This window comes from Meriones unguiculatus, chromosome 8 (assembly GCF_030254825.1).
Source record: "Meriones unguiculatus strain TT.TT164.6M chromosome 8, Bangor_MerUng_6.1, whole genome shotgun sequence".
NCBI classification, from domain to species: domain Eukaryota; kingdom Metazoa; phylum Chordata; class Mammalia; order Rodentia; family Muridae; genus Meriones; species Meriones unguiculatus.
In genome coordinates this window covers 73,291,565-73,297,973 of record NC_083356.1, presented here as the reverse complement: position 1 = coordinate 73,297,973, position 6,409 = coordinate 73,291,565, and positions in this window count along the sequence as shown.

The window sequence follows — 6,409 nt, the reverse complement described above, 5'->3', positions numbered from 1 at the left end:
CCTGGTCTACAGAGTGAGTTCCAGGACAGCCAGGGCTGCACAGAGAGACCTTGTCTTGGAGGTGGAGGTGGGGTAGGGGGAAGGTTACCGTAGTCTGAAATATCCTTTCGGAAGCATGGTCAAGTGCGTACAGGCATGAAGTTGAAGACCTGAGGGCTTCAGGAAGTGACTCTGGCCTCTTCTCTGGAGAGGCCTGTGGTCTGTCTGCTGGAGGACATGGGTGCTGATGACTCCAGATGGGCTTGGGACCGGGCTGGCCCCTGGGAAGCATAGCGAAATGGACCACCCATGGGTCACTCTCCAAGGAGACTGTGGGTACTTCCTTCCACAGCTCACTTGGAGGGGACGGCTCTCTGCGGGCTCTGCATCACCCACGTCTCTCTGCCCATCCCTAGGAGAATGTCTCCTGCAGAAAGCTCTGCTGGACCCAGCTCTACTGCCACTGGACGGGGCGGGCGTGGGGTGGCCATGTGCTGAGCTAGCTGCGTGAGTGTCACCATGGGCTGAATGCCTTCAACGTAGTTGTCCCAACAGGTCAGTTGAGAATAGAAATGATCAGGGTTACAGGTGCCTCGTGATGGGGTCTTTCTGCAGGATGGTGGCCACAGAGGTCTCTGGTCCACTGGCCATGCCTCAGCAAGAAAAATCAAACAAGTGGGTGTCACTGGGAGCCTTTGTGAGGAGGAAAGGCTTTAGGGCCACTTAGTGAAGTCAGTTCTTTCCTTTCACTCTGTGAGAGTCCAGGAGAGAACTCAGGTCATCACACTTGTCCGAAAGTACTGTTCCCCACTGGGCCATCTTGCTGGCCCCTCATCCACTCTTAGTACTTGTGATTTTGTTAGTTCTCTTCTCTGATCGGGTTAGCTGGAGGTTTTGTTTGTTTGTTTGTTCTTGCTGTTTGTTTCAAAGAACATGCTTTCAGCTTTGCTGATTTCTTTCCCACTCATCTTTATTGGTGTTCATTTTTTTTTTCCCTGCCATTTTAAAGCTGTTCTCTGTATGTTTAACTCCTGTGAACCAATGCACTTAACACTATATATTGCTGTGTGAATATTGGGTTTGCACCATTTTGCATGGTTTCTTTTGGATTTGTTGTTATTTTTCCACACCATCAAATATTTCACAAACTCTGTCAGCATCTCATTAGACTGCTGGCAGATGAATGGTAAGGACATTGAGACAATATAGGAAAAATATCTGCCTGGCCCAAAATAAATAAGACAATTATAAATCCAACAGATGTCTATGTTTTATTATTTATAATAACAGGTGAAATAACACCACCATGATAATATTAGGACTAACAATAAACATTACATGGCCCAATACTCATTTTTTTAACTTACGACAAGGAATGGAGGCCCCGCCTACCCTTTGCCTCTGCCCAGAATTGGGTGTTCAGTCTCTTTATTAACCAATCAGAGATAATTGGGGAGCAAAGTCTGTAGATTGGTGTACGTGAGAATTACCTCGTCCGGAGTGCAACTAACGTTGCTGGAGTTTGTGGGTAGGGAGGGAAGGGAAAGCCAAGCCCTCAAAGAGAAAGGGTGAATTACAGGACCTCATTCCATTTTCTTCATGTTTAACAATCAAGAGGGCAAAAGGGGGCAGAGAGGTGGAGAGCATTACATTCAGCTCCCTCCATGTGGAAGGAAACATCTAAACTAGGAAAAAAAAATCCCTACATTTCTCTGGCTCCACTGATTCAGTCTTATTTAATGTAAAAAAAATTAAAAAAAAAAAAAATGAGCCAGGGAAGTTGGGTGTGGTGGCGCACACCTTTGATCCCAGCACTCAGGAGGCAGAGGCAGGCGGTTCTCTGTGAGTTCGAGGCCAGCATGGTCAATAAAGTGAGTCCAGGACAGCCAGAGCTATACAGAGAAACCCTGTCTCAAAACACAAACAGATAACAACAACAACAAAAGAGTTAGGAGACTGGAAGTTTGGCTCAGGTTGAGACCGCTGGCTGCTCTTGCAGAGGACCTGGCGCCCACATGGCAGCTCACAACCATCCGTAACTCCAGTTTAAGGGATCTGACCACCCTCTTCTGGACTCTAAGTGCACCGACATGCACGTACACATACAAACATTCTGTTACTCCCAACACTTAGAAGGCAGAGGCAGGCAGGTCTCCGTGAGTTTGAGGCCAGTCTGGTCTACCTAGAGAGTTCTAGGACATCCAGGGCTACACAGAGAAACCCTGTCCCCCCCAAAAAAAAGTTAGGAATATATATGTATGTATATTAAAGATCACCCTGCGCAGCCTTTCATCTCAGTGCTCGGGAGGCAGAAGCAGGTAGATCTCTGGGTTTGAGGCCAGTCTGGGCTACAGAACAAGTTTCAGGACAGCCAGGGCTACACAGAGAAACCCTGTCTCAAAAAGACTATAGAAATAAATAAATAAACAAGCAAACATTTTTATCATTTTGAATTATGTCTCCGTGTGTATTTGCGTGGATAGGTGCACGTGGGTTCATGTGCCTTCGGAGGTCAGAGGTATCAGATCCTTACGGAACTGGAGTTATAGGTACATATGAGACACTTGATGTAGGTCCTGGAAACCGAGTGAGGCTCCTCCACAGAACTGTACATATTCTTAACGGCAGAGCCATCTCTCCACGGTGTGTTTGTGCACGCAGGGAGGAGAGGTCTCATGTAGCCAGGCTGCCCCCTGGCTTGCTATGTAGCCAAAGATGACACTCAATTTCTGATCCACCTGTCTTCACCACCAAAGCTCTGATTGCAGGCCTGTGTCACCACACCCACTTTTATGCAGTGCTGGAGACAGAGCCCAGGGCTTTGTACACTCCAGGCAAATACTCTACCAACTGAGCCCTAGCCCCTGGCGGATCATGTCATTATACTGTCAGTTGATTGTGGCTGAGTTGCTGCTGGTCCTAGTATCCATTCTCTCCATGGGAAGGTCATGAAAGGATCACAGTGATCCTGGTAAGGACTGCATTTCCCACCCTCCCTTGGTCTTTGAGAAGTAGAAGCGGCATACGTGCAAATTACAGGTGTTTCTCCTGAACGAAAATTGGGTGTTCTGTGTGTCCCGTCTCTGCCGATGATGAGGCAGATGGTGTGGGCAGCCATCTTGGACTGTGGGGAATAAGGCCACACCGTGGGGATCCACAAGCAGGGCACCAGGAGCTTGTGTCCTGACACCTCACAGCTCCAGCTGTTGTTTGGGAAGAAATGACGTCTTATATGCTCATTTTTGTGTTTCCATCAGCAGCTAAACCTGTACTCTACTGTAACATTGCCAATATTCTTTTCTTTACTCTGTGTTTTGTGGTTCACGTTTCTTCTTGGCTGAGTATCTCTTCGGAGCTTTTGGCAAGAAGAGTTTGTGCATGAGAAGTGTGTGTCTGTGGTAGTTTAGCTGGGTATGTTACTGGGCCATGGTGGTTTGTTTTTTTCTTAGCACACTAAAGGAATTGTTTTCTTGCGTGTTTGTGGATAAACAGAATCCTACTGTGGATTTATTCTTCATTTCTTTGTTTTCTCCCTCATGGTTATTTATAAGATTTTATTTTTTATATTCTGAGTTACGGCACATCTGAGAGAATTTCTTCTTCTTTAATTAAAAATTATTATTTTATGTGTATGGGTGTTTTTGTTTGTTTGTTTGTTTGTTTTCCGCTAGATTTATTTATTTATTTAATATATAGTGTTCTACCTGCAGGCAAGAAGAGGGCACCAGATCTCATTATAGACAGTTGTGAGCCACCATGTGGTCGCTGGGAATTGAACTCAGGGCCTCTGGAAGAGCAACCAGTGCTCTTAACCTCTCAGCCATCTTGCCAGCCATGTATGGGTGTTTTGATTACATGTATGTCTGTGTGCTACATTTGTGCCTGGTGCATGAGGAGACCAGAAGAAGGTGTTAGATCTCTTGGAATTGGAGTTGTTGACCGTCATGTGTTACCACGTGGGTGTTGAGAATCAAATTTAGGTCCTCTGGAAGGGCTGACAGTCTCTCTCTCTCTCTCTCTCTCTCTCTCTGTGTGTGTGTGTATCCTGAGAGTATATGCCATAAGTGTGGGAAGGGACAGTGGAGGCCCAAAGAGGGAATCAGATTGTACCCCAGCTCCAGTTAGTTATAGGAAGCAGTCAGCCACCAGATGTGGGTGCTGGGAATCAAACTCAAGTCCTCTGGAAGAGCAGCAGGTGCTCTTAACAACTGAGCCATCTCTCTTTCCCCCCACTTCTCTTACTCATCAGGACTTGGCTTCATGTTCTTATTCTGAGAATGCATGTCATTATCACTTCCTTATAACTTCCAGCTAGTATTTCTTTGAATTGGTTTCTTGTCATTCTTCTATGTCACACTTCTGGAGACCCATGTCAGATGTGTGTTTGACCTTTTACTGTTGTCTCCTTTTACTCTCAACTTCTATTTTAGGGTTCTTAAAATCCCATTTTCTCTCTCTCTCTCTCTCTTTTTTCTTCCTTTTCCTCTGTGTTTGTGGTGAGTGTGTATGTGTGGATTCACGTGAGAGAGAGTATGTTTGTGGTATGTAGTATGTACACATGTGTGTGCAGGTACAGGACACTGCGTGTCCTGCTCTGTCTGTCGTTCTTTGCTTCATTCCCTTGAGACAGGATCTCTCCCTAAGACTGGAGCTAGGCTGGCTTCTAGTAAGCCCACTGAGGACCCAAGTTCAAGTCCCAGCTCCTCACATCAGAGACCCACAGCCATCTGCATCTCTACCTCTAGGGACTCTGGCACCCTGTTCTGGACCCCATGGGCATCTGCATGCCCGTGCGTGCGCGCGCGCGCACACACACACAAGTAAATCTTCACAGTGCTGAAAGAGGTGTACTAGGGACTGGGGAGATGACTGTGGGGTTGAGCCTGTTGTGCAAGCGTGAGGGCTGGAGTCAGTGTCCTAGCACCCACGTACAAGCCAGACGCCAGTTGTTATGTCTACTGTTTTAACCCTGTCCATCTAGGAGCTAACCAACTGTCTGTCTAGCACATGTCCAACCTTGCAGCTCTAGGGGGCAGATCCCGGTTGTCCCAGGCAAGCTGCTCCCACTGAGTCTGCTCCCTGCCTCACCCACACCTCTTCTCTGGTCTCTAGGTCTTGGCTGTACCACTGGAGGTTCCTGGAGCATGCAATCTTTGGGTGGTTTTGCAGCTGGGTCCCAGTTATGGCCGTCTTCATTTCCCAATTTTCCCTTTGTGAGCTCGCCTGCGCAGGGGGTGGGGGGGGGTGTCTCTGGAACCCTGGCTGAGGCTGAGGCTGAGGCTTAAGTCTTCTGAGTGCCTGCATCATTTCTGTCCAGGGTCTAAGGATCCTTTTGTGTGTTAAATTTGTGCTTTGGGCATCTCCAGGGCAGTATGAGGAGCAGAGTCTAAATTTAAAATCCAAACCTCTTGAGGCTAAGACTCCAGAAATCTCCAGAGACTCTCTGATTCTCCAGGCCCTGGCAGTGGCCCCAACCTGAGGCTTTCCTTTGTCTTCTCTAGGAGAGCGTGGCTCGGCAGGTCTGGCTCTGAGCGGGCCTCATTTGCCACCTTTCTTGTCCCCACAGGGACTGTAAACTCCAGTCCCCACGCCAGCCTGGCCACCGGCTGGCCCGGGCCCTCCCCCGCGGCAGCAGCACTGGCTCTGCATTCCTGCCTGGTTTTCAGCTTCTTTGTTGCGATCCCTAGGGAGCGCCCGCCCGTCCTTTCTCGCAAGCTCAGCCATGCATTTAAAAGGGTGTTTGTTATATTTCCCGCTACCATTCCCAACCAGCACTTCTAGCGAAGGGGTTTTCTAAGCCGTTGCCAGAGATGGAAGTCCTGGGTTTTTTGTTATTGTCGTTGTCAAGAAAAAAAAAAAAAAAAAGCCTCGATATCTTTGTATCTCTGTATGTATTTCCCGGTGGTGCAGAGGACCCAGAGAAGCCCTATGAATTTGGGGAAAATAGAACTGAACTGCTGGTCTTAACCTACGTGGTAGTTTAGCCACAGTCTTGGTGTCTGGAGCAGCCCTCGCTCTGAGGACTGGTTTGGGCTCTTCTTTGAAGGTGCTGGGATAGAGCCCAGGGCCGCACTCATGCTGGGCGTCCCCCACGGTACCAGCTGCACTACACACCAACTCACAGCTACCATTTCTATGCGCGCGCTCTCTCTCCCCCTCTTTTTGAGACAAGGTGTCACTGTGTAATCCCGGCTGGCCTGAAACTCGCTGTGTACACCAGTCTGACCTATAACTCGAAGAAGTCCACGCGACTCTGCCTCCGGAGCGCTGGGGCTAAAGGCGTGACACTTTTCTTTTTGTGAGTGTGGTGCCGCAGGGAGCGTGTGGAGGTCAGAGGGCAATCCATGGGAGGTGCTTCTGTCAGTAAACCGAGAACCACCCACATTTCAGAACCACCTTTGGGGACTCCTCACCGGTGGCCACAGCAGCA